Genomic DNA, 14,576 nt, shown 5'->3' on the forward strand with positions numbered 1-14,576 from the left:
AAAGGTAGTAATGCTGTCTGGCCTAAAGGAACTGGACATTTCCCAATAATCTAAAATACAGAAATAAAACCCACACTCACAAAACACCTTTTTTTTTTTTTTGGTCGTGTTAAAGATTTGAAGAGAACAAAAGAAACACGTCAAACTCAGAACCCAGGAGTCATCTGTCATTGCAGTTCGGGAAAAGTGACATGAAAAACCCACGCCCTCGATAGTTCATGGACAGTGCCAATTCTCGGCCACCATCAGGACCTGGTGTGAGGCTGACACTTGTCACGCCAAGACCACACCTTCTAGGTGGTGGCAAAATCTGGATCAGTTGGGTACGGTGTAGCTATGCTTTGGCCAACTTCCTCCTGCATGGTTCTGGGTTTACCCTGTTGTTTATCTCAACAGGCATTCTAACCGGGAACTCTGAACTCTGGGTGCTCAGACATACGTGAAGACAAAACTCTCAAACTCATAAAACACATAAATGAATAAAACTTATTTTGTACTGTTGTTGGTGTGGTTGTGTGTGCCTTTGATCCCAGCGAAGGCAGGCTGAGATCTATGAATATGAGGCTAACCTGGTCTATGTAGACAGTGCCAAACAAGCCTGGGATGTATAGTGAAATCTGTCTTTTAAAATGTTGCAGGCTATTTTGGATATGACCATGAGCAGCCTTAGAAGGGGAAAACCAGTTAAACACTACATAGCTCAGGGCTGTCTTAAGGAAGCAATCTGTCTCTCTCCTCCCTCCTCGACCCCTCCTGTGTAGCCCAGGCTGGTCTTGAACTCCTGATCCACCTGCCTCCAACTTCCAAGTGCTGGGGTTACAGGACTATGCTAGCACACTCAGATTTTAACTTTTCTTCCTCCCTTCCTTCCTTCGTTTCTTTTTTTCATTTCTTTTATCTCTTTTTGGTCTGATTTGTTCTCTTAAGTTTTTAGTTATGAAAAGCTTCAGCATACAAGGAGTGAAAATAATGAATGTGCATACTTCCTATTATGTTTCAAAGTTTACTAATTTTACCTTATCTTTTATATAACCAAAGTCATAGAATTATGATGTATGATGTATACAAATGTGTTTACACATATGCATGAACCTTATTTGTCTGTGAAGCTGACTCCAAGCTATTTAAGTAGGTGACCCATGGGAATATTTGGATGTTTAATTGGACCGTCATGACATGGTTTAAAAAATACAGGGGAAAAGGTGATGTTTTATGGAGAAAGTGAAGCCCAGGGAATCTATGAGGCAGGGAACAAAATATATATCATTCTCAAAGAGAGACTGCGTGAGACAGGTGTGGTGCTCTCCTCCTGCAATCCCCAGCCCTAGAGGAGCGGAGGCAGGTGGATTGGGATTTCCTGACTCCATATCGAGGCCTTTCTCCAAACACAAGACAAAAGAAAGTGATCAGGGACAGAGGATTAGTTTTATTTGTAGAGACTCCAAAAACCTGAAGGGGAAGTCACACAAAGAGAAACCAAAACAAGCTGCGCTGGTTAGTTATTATGTCGGGTGACACAAGCTAGATTCACCCGAGAGAAGGAAGTCCCAGTTGAGAAAAAGCTGTAGGCAGACAGGCCTGTGGGACAATTTCTTAGCTAGTGATTGATGGGGAAGGGCCCTGCCCAGGTGGATGGAGCCGTCTCTGGGCTGGCGGTCCTGGGTTCTGTAAGAAAGCAGGCTGAGCAAGCCATGGGAGCAAACCAGTAAGCAGCCCTCCTCCACAGGCCCCACCTCCAGGCTTTCTCACTGTGTGAGCTGCTGCCCTAATTGCTTTCAATGATGAAGTGTTATATGGAACTGTGAGTGAAAAAAAAACAACAACAAAAAGAAACCCTTTCCTCCCCAAGTTGCTTTGGTCATGGTGTTTCCTCACAACAGTGACAACCTTAAACTAAGACACACGATAACTTAGTCACAGACGCTCTTGCTTACCTCAGAGCAAGAGTTGAGGTGTATGTGTGTGTATAGAATCTATGCATGTGAGTGTATCTCTGTGTGTATGTATATTTCTGTATACGTCTATGTGTTGTCTGTGAATGTGTGAGCATGTCTCTGTGTATGTGTGTATATGTATGTGTATTATGTTTGGATGCATGAGTGTATTTGTGTGTATGTGCGTGTATGTATAGGTGTGTGTTTGTGTAGAAGTAATGGGACTAAGTTGTGCCTCTTCCACTAAGATAACCTCAGCCCAAGAGCTCAGAAGGAGCCAACTTGCAGCTGGTTACACTCATCAGACTGCAGCCGACGGCAAGTCTCCTTCCGCTGATGTGTGGTGGTCGAGACAAGCTCAACCACAGGCTTCACTGGAAAGTAAGGGCAGAAGTGAGACGAGAGGCATGAGCTCACTCAACATGAGTCCAGTGGGGAGGAGAGCGTCCCTGCCCTGTGGCCAGGCTGCCTTCCGGGCTGCTAGAACTCTTCGAAGTGAGGGCTGCTGCAACTTGAGCCTGGATGGCATACACCAGGGCAGAGGGCTGTGAGGGTGACCTGAACATGCGTCTCACGGTAAGCTTTCTCTTTTTCAATATTGGATCTTTAGGTGGGTTCAAGGACAAGCAAGGCTGTTCTCTGTGGCTTGCTTGGACTGTCCTTTGCCAGGCTTGCTTTCCCTGGCGGCTGTCTCAAGTCTCACCGAAAGTCTGCCCTCAGAGGCCGCTAGGCTGAAGGGAGGAAGGGCCTCCCTCTTGCTGCACACTTGCCTGGTATCTTTGGGGCGGCCACACTTGTGTTTATTATTTGTTTTCTCCTCACTGTGGAACTACCCATTAATTTGAGGGCTCCTTTGATGGAAGAGGGCTTTCAAAGGCAATATTCCATGGGGTTTGCTTGCCAGTGGGGTCAGCCAGCAAGCACCCAGCTTTGGCCCGAGACGCTGTGTTCTCATAGGACAAGGACTCCATTAACAGACTCTGCCACTGACTTTTTTTTTTTTAATTCTTTTCCGCTTTCAGACTTAGAAGGATTTCTGAAGTGCTTATTATTAGCCTAAACAGAGCGAGTGAGTGTCCTTAGCATTCAAAAACAAATACACCTGTCTGGCAAGCAGAAGCTCTGCCTGGCTTTATGAACCAGGAAAATCAACACTGTGCTCACAGCCCCGCCAGTAAATCAGAGGGGCCTGTAAAATCATGTTGAAGCGGAAGGACTTTTGTATCTGAACAGCCACTGGCTGAAGAACTCCTCCTGAAAAACAAGGCGTGTGGCCATCTGGCCTGCACATATTCTGTGCCCTCTTCATGCAGGTGCTACAGCTCAGTGTGGAAGACAGGAAGTGGGAAACCTGAACCATTACTAGAGAAGAAACCTAAGCGATAGAGCAAAGCCCCCCGGGGTTGGCTGAGAAGTGGCTCTTTTCTCTGATTGCCTCTGAGCACCTCCCTTGCTGAAAAAGCTTAGCTCTGGAACTTGGCTATCACACCCTGCTTTCTCCCTATGTCCCTCTTTCTTTCCCAGGGCCTTGTACTTGGTAAGGAAGCACTCTACCATTGAACTACAATCCTAGCTCAATAAAAGGATTTGTTTTGTTTTGTTGTTTTTGACAGGGTTTTTCTGTTTAACAGAGCTCTGGCTGTCCTGGACTTGCTTTGTAGACCAGGCTGGTCTTTAACTCATGGAGATTTGTCTGCCTCTGCCTCCTGAGTGCTAGGATTAAAGACATGCAAAGAGCAGTATCTGAATATATCCTCACTCACAAGGTAATCAGACGTGGTATTGGTTCAGTCAATTGACTGATCTAAGAACAGCTTTGGGCCTTAAGACAGTGTGTTATTTTGTACAAGATAAACATCTTGTATATGGTCCCTGTGCATTTGGAGCTTATGATTTAACACAGATATAGAAGATATGCCATTCAGGTCCCTCAGCACACACCAGATAAACACTGCCACTATGCCTTTGCCGTAAACTTTAGAGATATTCTCTCTCTTTTTTAAAGACTCATTTATTCATTTATTTATGTTTATGGGTGTTTTGTCTGCATGTATGTCTACACAAGAATGGGGAATCGGATCCCATGGGACTACAGTCATAGATGGTTGTAAGCAGCCACGTGGAGGCTGGAAATTGACCCCAGGGCCTCTGGAAGATCAGCCTTTTTTTTATCATTGTGGTGGCAGCCCCCCCCCCATGCTACCTTGGACTCTTCCCACTTACTTCCATAACACCAGCCTTTCAAATCAGTCCCAGGAAATCCCCCCCCCCCCCCAGCTGCCTGGATGTAGTTAGGTGACATATCCACATAGAAGAGATTCACAGTGGGAGGTCAGCTGTAATGAGGAGGATAGTGATTGTAAAGAAATTAAGGCAGGAACTGGAAAGATGGCTCAGTGGTTAGGAATACTAGGTGTTGTTGCGTAGGACCTGGGTTTGGTTCTCAGGACCCACACGATGGTTACCTGTAACTCCAGTTCTAGGAGATCTCATACCCTCTTCTAGCCTCCGTGGGTACCAGGCACACAAGTGCCATAGAGACATATATGCAGGCGAAACACCCATACACATAAAATAATAATAGTATAATAAAGTAACATAATAATAACATTATTATTATAAAGAAATAAAAACATTCAGGATTAATTTTAAGAAATTGTTCAAGGATTGAGTGTGTAAGTCCGTGGGAAAATATGTGCTTGGAATACAGGAGGCCCTGGGTTTGACCTCAGCAACAGACTTAGTATCAGAGAATATAACCAACTAAGGTTAGAAGTCATAGCCATCTCACTTTTCACATCCAGGCTAGCCTGCAAGAGACAGTCGGTTCGCAAACCAGCAGAGCCATGTTTAGACTCCGCCCTACCATTTTTCCTTTGTTTCTTGAGAGTCTCCTTGTGTAGTCTAGGCTAGTCTTGAACTCACGACCTTCCTACCCCGGCCTCCTGAGTCCTGAGATTGCAGGTGTGTGCCATCAACCCTTTTTAAATTGTATATACCTGTGGCATTACTTGGAAAGCCTCTGTTTTCACTCTGGAAAATAGATGGCAATATCCGCTTTGGGGTGTTGGTGTGAAAATTAACTGAGGTGGTGTACGCAAAAGCGCTCAAGCATGTGTCGGGGCGCTCACTCTGCCCTGTCCCTTCTCTCTCCGAAGACATGTATGAAGGATTACGCCTGTATTTTATTTTAGTCAACCCCTTCCCCCCTCCCCCGTTCTTGGCTTTTCTCATTGTTTTTGTTCTTATTTTTTCTGGCTGATCTTGTCTCTTTGGTTTTCCTCTTTCTCCTCTCTGTGGATGTTTGTTTTGCCTGTGTTTATTTTTCCATCGTGATCTTTCCTTGGGTTCTTTTCTCATTTGCTTTTTTGCAGGCTGTCTTTTGTTTTACCTGGGGCTCTAAGCCCTTTGCACATTGATGTCAACACTGATTGCTGATTTTGGACTCTGCTGGTGAAAGGGAGGGGGCCGAGGTGTGGGAGGACAGCTCTTAAGAGGCCTAGAGAAAGGATGTCGGGAGGTTGAAGCGGTCAGCTGCTGAGCCATCCATATTTTGCAGACACACATCTCAGTTCCTGGCCAGAAAGTCTGACACTGTTTCCCACGAGTCCTCAGGGTTTTTGGATCTGCCCAGTCCCCTTCCCTTCCTCCCTCCCTGCTTCTCGACCCTGCGCTGGCGCTCAGCTTTCCCCTCTTAACTCCCTGCATTCTCTTCAGCACATTTTACATATTCTGCTTCTCTCTCTGCTGCAGAACACCCACTTGGAGCGGGTTGTGATAAGGGGAAGACGTCGTTATTGATAACAGCAGTAAGAATAATAGCTACACAGGAAGAGCCAGCGCTCACTCAAGGCCAAAAACAAGAGTGGGGGGGGAATTCATGACCTGGGTCTACTGGGTACAGAGCCCAAGTGGAATCCAGACAATCTAAAGCATAGAAACAAACTAAGGGATGGTGACAAGAAGGGGGCCCAGGGAATATTTTAATTTCCACAAACTTTTATTCATCCTTACCCTGAACTAAATCCCAGGCTAGGCTCTGAGTATGATTTATGGAGCACATACAAAAAAGTTGTCTGCCTCCAAACAGCTTCAATTGCATTTTTAAAAGCTGGCATCTCTTTGAAATTAATATCTAGTGTTTGAAATTGAGATAGGGTTTTCTATCTTTGCAAACACCATGGAAAGGAACCTGGGACTTGAGTGACAGCAGTGAATCTTGTGGCACTTGTGAGGGATAGTTAATGACATGCCATAATTTGTCATTATCATCATCATCATCATCATCATCATCATCATCATTAAATGGGGTCTCTCTACATAGCTCTGGCTATCCTGGAACTCACTATGTAGATCAGGCTGGCCTCAAACTCACAGAGATTCACCTGCCTCTGCCTCCCAAGGAAGAACTGGGTGCAAGTGTTGGCTTGCACCGCCATGCCTGGGCAAGCGTTTATCTTTAAATTTCAGAAAAAGAAAAAAAAAAATTGAGACAAGTTCTCAGTATGTAACCCAGGCTACTCCTGGGTGGGCTACAGGTGTTAGCCACCGTATCTGGTTATTTCTGTGTGGAAATTTTAACAAAACATAAAGATAGCATCAGAGTAAATGTTTAGCGCTTGCCATTCAATATCAATAATCACCAACACTTAAATCTTTAAAAAAAAAAAAGATTAATTTTGCCTTTTCACCAAGATGGCGCCAAAAGAGAAGGAAGCACCTTCCTTTCCCAAGGCCAAAGCCAAAGCCTTGACAGCCAAGAGGGCAGTGCTGAAAAGTGTCTATGGCCACAAAAAGAAAATCCCCACTTCACCTACATACTGATGGCCCAAGACCCTGAGGCTTTGGAGGCAGCCCAAATACCCCCAAAAGAATGAACCTAGGAGAAAACAAGCATGACCCACTACGCCATCATCAAATTTCCCACTGACCAGCCATGAAGAAGACAGAAGACAGCAGCACACTTGTGTTCACTGGGGATGTGAAGGCCAGCAAGTACCAGATCCAACAGGCTGTGAAGAAACGCTAGGACATTGCTGTGGTTAAAGTGAAAACCCTGGTAAGACCTGACTCTGTTGGCTTTTGATGTTGATGCTCTCTGGATGTTGCCAACAAAATTGGGATCATCTAAACTGAGTCTATCTAGCCAATTCTAAATATACACTTTTTAAAATTTTTATTCCCCTCCTCTGTGTGTGTATGTGTGTGTGTTTATTTAATTTTTACTCCCTTCTCGTGTGTGTGTGTGTGTGTGTATGTATCTGTCTGCCTGCCTGCCTGTCTGTGGTTGTGTGGACATGAGTGCAATTGCCTGAGGAGGCCAAAGGCATTGGATCTCCTGGAACTGGAGTTATAGGCAGTTGTGAGCTGCCTGATATGAATACAAGAACAGTACATTTTTTTCTTGACCACCTCTCTACCCCCTGAATCAATCTTCAAACATCTCTTCCTCCAGTGTTTCCCTGAAACATGTTAAGACATCATGTCGTTTCTCCTGCATTTCGGTATGCATTCCAAGTGGGCCAAGGCTCTGCCTTCACAGCTACTCTGCCATTATCACCTGTCACAAAAGGAATGACAGTCTGTAGCATAAGCCAATACTCAAAGTCTGCACGAACCTTTCTCTAATTATCTCGGGTTCTTTTTTTTTTTATAGTTGGCTTGTATGGGCCGGGATCAAAGCCAAACCAACACATTACCTTTGGTTGATCTGTTCTTAAAGCTCTTAGTCTGCGATAATAGTCCCCTTCCCCTCGTCCCTCTAAGCCGTTGGGGCTCTTTTCTGCAGCTGGAGTGTGAGCTTCTTAGGTCTTATGCCTTGAACAACAAGTGGTTCTGAAGGTGAACATGCCTGGCCCTCTTGCCTCGCTTTGAGACAACTCTGAAAGGCTCTCTCAGCTGCTGGCTTCTCTGCCAGGTGACTTGAGATGTCAGAGGTGACCACATCCGTTCAGTTCTCTCCCTTCCCAGCCCTATTTCCTGCACTCCCCGTTCGAGCATCTCCCTGAGGCTTTTTCACAGAGAACTCCTGAACTCAAGTCTTGGGGAAAGAGTTTGTTTCCTAAGAGAACTCAGTGGAATGGTTCTCAGAAGCAGAATCCAAATGGGATTTTGGAGTTGTCCTGCTTGCCAACTGGCAGTTCAAATGTTGCTTCTGGTAGGTGGAATCCTGGCGGCTCCCACAGGCCACAGAGGTGATGTTTTTAAAGTTTGAAAAAGGGCAAACTGTCGCTGGGTCCTGTGGAAGGGGATGTGAGGGGACAGTCTTTCAGGCCTTGTTAAGAAACATAACAATGGTGGCAACTTGGATGGCTTTGGCTGGGGCTATTGACGCAGTGGGAAAGGAGATGGAATGAAAATCTACGGCTGATTACCAGGGAGCTTTCTTGGCAGCTGGTGAAGGGTTTCTTATCTCTGGCAGCCAGAGGGCAGATGTGGCTATCAGATCTAGGACTTAAATGGTTGTGTAGCAAGGGTCTGAAGAAGACTGTGCTGACATATAAGGTGGGTTTGTGGTATGGGGATCAGACCCAGGTTGGGAAGAAGTGGTTCCCTATGACTGGGGCTGGAGGAACCTGCATCTGATTTAATGCACTAGAGGCAGGAAATCAGCAGATTCCTCTGAGATCGCTGGCCCCGAAGAAATGACCATTTTCCTTCTGTCAAAGCTAACTCTCTCCTTGTTTACAGAGGTTGCTTCTGTCTCTTACACAGTCCAAGGGGACAAGGATTCAGAGCATCACATGTGCACAGCTTGCCAGAGACATGTTAATTGAGCAATAAGTGACAAGTCCTTAATGACTTTAAGACACCTGTTTTCCAGCAGATAGGAGATAATCCCTGCAAATATTCAAGGGTCCACTGTGGCAGCGAAGCACCCAGAAATCAGGAGTATGCCTACACATTCTCCCCAAAGTGAAGGACAAATGATAGCATTTTAATCTTCCTGCTGCTAAGAGGGAAGTAAAATATTTGATAGGTCCATTAGGGTTCTTGGGAGGAGATAGGCTATACAAAGAGATAATGCTCTGACTCATTTGCTGAATGTCGTGGAAGGTTTTCCAGGCTTGTTTGGGGGCTCGTAGGGTGGAAGGGATCTTCAGCAGGTGCAGACTGGTGAGAGCAACCCTGTTGTCTGGGGCACATGCCCCGCACACCATAGCTCAGGAAGCACTGATGACAGGAAAAAGATGTCACAAAGAATGCATGGCGAACTCTCATAGAAAAGTCACAGTGAATATTTCATGGCTCAAGGGCATCTTCATTGTAGCAGAGAATGATAGGTCATTCACAAAACAGCTGCCTTTAGGTTCCTAGGCCCTGTAGTGTTGGACTATAATGACCCTATGGCCAGAGCTGGGTTTGGTCAGAAGCATAAAATTATGAGATCAATTGGTGAGGGCAGCTTGTGCTAGGTGCTTTTGCATTTTGCATAACAATAGATAAAACACTTGACAGAGCAAACAATTAGGCAGAAAATTTATTTTTCTTGTGGTTTCTCTTAGTCCATGGCCTTTGGCTTTGTTGATTCTGGGCCTACGGTGAATGCCCTAGTAACAATTACTATTGTGATGAAATACCATGACCAAAGCAACTTGGAAAGGGAAGGGTTTATTCCAGCTTACACTTCCATGGGACAATATGTCACTGAGGAAAGCCAGAGTCAGAACTCAGGCAGGGTGGAAACCTAGAGGCAGAAGCTGATGCAGAGGCCATGGAGGGGTGCTCAGCCTGCTCAGCCTGCTTTCTTATAGAACCCAAGACCACCGGTCCCATGTGGCACCCCCACATGGGACTTCATCAGTAACTAATTAAGAAAATGCCTTACAGGTGGATCTATGGAGGCATTTTTCTCAGTCGAGGTCCCCTTCTTTTTAGATGACTCTAGCTTGTGTCCAGTTGACGTAAGACAAGCCAGCACAGTGAGGCCGAACCTCACAGCAGCGGGAGCAAGTGGAGGAAGAAGCTGTTCGCCACGTGGTAGACAGGAAGTGGCCAGAGAAACGGAAAGAGGCCGGACACAAGAACTTTAAGGTACCCCCTCAGCAGCCTATTCCTTCCTATTGTTCTGCCGCCTCTCTGTCATCTATTCAAAACTGAAATCCCCTGAATAGGTCAAATCACTCCCGAAGCCAGTGCCTTTGTTGTCTAATTGTCTCTCTGGTGCGGTTGGCACACCCGCAGGTGTATTTAGCTAATCCCCTAGGTGCCTTTTAATCTGATCAATTTGGTCATTAAGGGTAACCCTCACGGAGCGCTTCTGGGACTGGGTGAGAGAACACACAAGCTGCAGAGAGGTGGCTACCGAGTGCCCCTGTTGTGAGGCACTGGCCCCTTCTCACACAGCAAACGTGAGTCGGGTCGCTGTGAAGGTGCAAAGGCACCCATGTCCTTCTGACCTCAGTTTTGCAGCACCAGCATGCCCCAGTGTGCCGGTCGAGTTCTTCATTCTAACTGCGGTGCAGCTTAACCTTTCTTTTCCCGTCATGACTGTCTCACTCCCTGTGGGCATTTCCCCTCCTATGTAGGTAATAACTGTTCCTGCATGTGATTTTCTACCTCAGAATTAATTTCCCAAAGAGCCCTAAGACAATCGGGCCATTTTGTCAGTAGATTTTTTTGATAGCCAACATTTGGATGATTTTTTTTTCCCTTATAGCATGGTTTTATGATCAATTGTAGTTCTCCCTCCTGTTTCCTGTGAAATGATGGTTCTAGCCAGGGAGTTCAGTGGATTTAGGTGTTTCTTGGTCTTCCTGGCTGTACCACATTCTAAGGCACACAGTGTTAGGCTTCCGTGATTAACTCTGATTGATGTGCTGGCTAGTGTTAGCTTGATCTCTCTAATGTAAATGTCTTTATAACCTGGGTGGGTGGTATCTACCTGTAATCTCAGCTGTGTGGGAGGCTGAGAAGCCCACCTAGAGGGAGTCCCCATCACAAAACCCACAAAAAAGAGGGCTTAAAAAAAAACCTCTGATTTTCCTCTCCCCTTCCTCATTGCTTTCTTCCTCTTCTCTTCCCACCTTCCCTTCTCTTCTCTTCCCCTAGACTCTGGTGAATAACGGCAGTACACTCAGACTCTTGAGAAAGAGTGAAAAACTGATGAAACAGAAGAAAACAGTAGATCATTTTCATTTCCTTGGATGCTCTTACTTCAATTCAATGGTCATCAGTTGCATAGCAGAGATGGACAGACATTTTATACCCTACTCTTTTGTCACTGACGTCTTGTGATTTTTTAACCTTGATTGTCAACTTTACGGTACTTAAAATCACCCAGGAGATACACCTTTGGGCCTTTCCTTGATGTGGAAGATATACCTCAGATATGGGTGTATATCTTCTGTGTGAGAACCTAGACTGATAAAAGGCACAAAGCAGGCTGAGCCCCAGCATCCATCTCATTCTGCTTCCTGACTTCAGACACAATGAGTCCAGCCACCTCACACTCCTGCCTTCCCTAAATCTCTGAGCCAACATCTACCTTTTTTTTGTTACAAGAAAACACACACACACACACACACACACACACTCACACACTTTCCTCCTTCTGCCTTCCCTTTTCTCATGAAACAGTTACTGCCATGACCACTCATGACCACTCCTAAGAAAGGTGAAGGGAGTTTGCTGAGTTGAAAAGTTGTTTCAAATGAAAGGAAGGACCCCCTTCCCTTGAACAGTAACACATAACTGGTATCTAAATAAATGCCTCTTTCTTTGTTATTCCATCCACAGGTGAAGGAGGTATGAGGACTTATGGTTGGAGGGGTGGGGATATCCTGGCAGCTGCAGTGCTGGCGTCTTGGTAGGTGTGGCCTTGAGTGTAGTCATTACCAATTGGTTTGATGGCTTCCTGATTACTCCATTTGCATCTAGTGCTGGCCAGAGGCCCACTCATGTTCATGGTGTAAAGACCGTCTGGGCTTTGAGTGATGGCTCAGTCATTAAGAGCGTTTGCTGCTCTTGGAGAAGACCAGAGTTCTGGTTCCAATGTCTAAGTTAATCAACTCACAATTGCCTGTAACTTCAGCTCCAGGGAATCCACTGCCTGCTCTGGTCTCCACAGGTGCTGCACTCCTGTGGCATACAGATAAACGGGCAGACATGTACACATAAAATAAAAATCAACAATTTTTTTTTTGTTTAACTCTGTTTATTTGAAAAAAATATTGTTTGACAATGACATGATTTTTTGTACATGTTTGGTTCTACTCTATGTTTTAACTAATTTTTTTTTGTGCTTGTTTTTGTCAGGTACAGAAAATAACTGGGCATGATTTTTAAAACTAGATTATGAAATGCAAGAAAAAAATTAAATGTCAGTCTTTGGGAAAGGAAAGAACCAGAAGTTAGGAATTTTTTTTCTGCCTTTTTGCAGTGTCTCTATTCATAGGTGGTAGAGAGAAAAAGAGAGAGCAAAGGAGGGAGGGAGTTATAAAGATATGGAGACATGGAGATAGCTATATATAGATCTATATAGCTCGATGTATAAATTTATATAGATAAACCTATCTATAAGGTCTCTTTCTACATAGATACAGATAGATAGGTAGATACAGAGAGAGAGATAGAAAGAGAAGGAGAGAGAGAGAGACAAAGGGAGTGAGGACAACCTGTAGAAGTCAGATCACTCCTTTCTTTCTCTTTTCTTTTTGTTTTTTTAAAGATTTATTTATTATTTATACAGTAGTCTGCCTGCATGTGTGCCAGCATGCCAGAAGAGGGCACCAGATCTCATTATAGATGGTTGCTAGGAATGGGGACTCAGGACCTTTGGAAGAGCAGACAGTGCTCCTAAGCTCTGAGCCATCCTGCCAGCCACAGATCTCTCTTTTTACCACGTGCATCTTGGATGAACCTCGGGCTGTCAAACTTAGCAACTAGCATCTTTACCCGTTGAGCGCTTTACTGACCCCAAGCATTTTACTGTGTGTGTGTGTGTGTGTGTGTGTGTGTGGTGATTGGGATCAAGTCCAGGGTCCTGTATATGTCAGCCAAGTTGTCTATCACTGAGTTGCATTCTCAACAATGAGGACATTTTAATACAAATGCATGGGTTCCCACCAAAGAGAACCTAAGTTCTGTGCTTCTGCACATATGCAAGCAAATATAAAAATTTTATATGAGAACCATTTTAATATAAACTCATTTTTACAAAGGAGCAGCAACACTACAGGGCATCGAGTGCAGCCGGCAGGATGAGAATGATAGCAATATAGAGAAGCTTTGCAAAAGTAGGCTTCTGCCCCCTTGTTTTCTTCTTAGGCTGAGACTCCAGAAGGGAAAGTGGCTTGTGCAGATACATGATTATTTTTGTTGAGTTTATGAATCTTCATAAGAAATGGCTTAAGACATGGTGATATCTGGGGCTGAGCTCGGCTGGGGGATAAGCCTGGGTCTGTGGTTCTACTGCAACTGGGGTCTGTGTTGATGTCTGTAGCCCAAATGCTGACACTCCTTTCAACATGATTTTATTTGGGGTATTTAAGCCTCCATCTCCCTTTCACTAACCCCTTAACCCTAGGTAAGAGAGAGAGAGAGAGAGGAGGTTAGTGGAGAGAGAAGGAGTAAACTACTTTACTTTTCATAGCTCTTTAGGGTTGATGGGTTCTTTTGGGTCAATACCAATCCCAACAAACACAGCAAGCTGTCCCCTCCATTTGTCTTCTCCAAGCCTCTGTACCACAAAGCGTCTCAACAAGCCACCACATCATCCATCTCTGGACTCTCCAAACTGCCACCCTTCCCCTTCCTGGGCTGTCATATCTGTCCCCCTCAGAATCCTACACCATGCCCCTCTCTGTGCCGATTGAGGCAGGCCATTACCAGCTGGCAAAGACCACACCCAGTATTAAGCAATTACCAGCCGTGGGCAAACTAAAGCCCAAACTAAAATCCCACTCTTGGGATTAAAAGTGAAAGCACATTCACATGACATAACTGAGTTTTTAAAGAAGCCAAAACTTCCATTACACCCATGTCACCACCAAAGGCTGTGTGAATGTCTGTAGTCTGTGCTGCAGCCTGAAGCCATGTTGACGTCCTTGGCATATGCTGATGCCTGTAATCCATGCCACAAACCATGTGGAAGTTCATGACCCACGCTCCCACTGACCTTAAAGGGCAAGGAAATGACATTTGCCATGGTATTGATGATTGCAGATTCGCAATTGAGAAAGAGGGGCATGGAAGGCTCCAATGACAACCCCCTCGCCCCCCCCCCCCCAAAAAAAAGGTAGCAGTCTAGACAGAAAACCACCAAAGAGAACTCTTAAAAATTGTGATAAGGATGCTAAACGTTAGCTCTCCACAACTGCTGGCTTTTGGCGGGGGTGCCGGTGGGGAAAGACTCGTGTTCTTTCTGTTCTGTTTTGTTTTTTGTTTGTTTGGTTTTTTTGTTGTTGTTGTTATTTTTTTTAAGGGGCTGGACACTGGGAGTTTGAGCATGTTCCAGTGAGTATATGGACAAATTGGGCTTTAAAAAATATTTTTTTTGAGGGGTGGGGGAGGTCACAAGGCCTGGGAGGACTGGCAAGTGAGTGTGCTTGGGGGGTCATGCTATGAAATTCCCAAATCATCAATAAAAAATATTACGGAAAAAAAGGAAATGGCTTAAGAAAAAGCAATACTAGGTACCAT

The sequence above is a fragment of the Psammomys obesus genome, unplaced genomic scaffold (assembly GCF_907164565.1).
Source record: "Psammomys obesus unplaced genomic scaffold, mPsaObe1.curated_primary_1811, whole genome shotgun sequence".
Taxonomy (NCBI): Eukaryota; Metazoa; Chordata; class Mammalia; order Rodentia; family Muridae; genus Psammomys; species Psammomys obesus.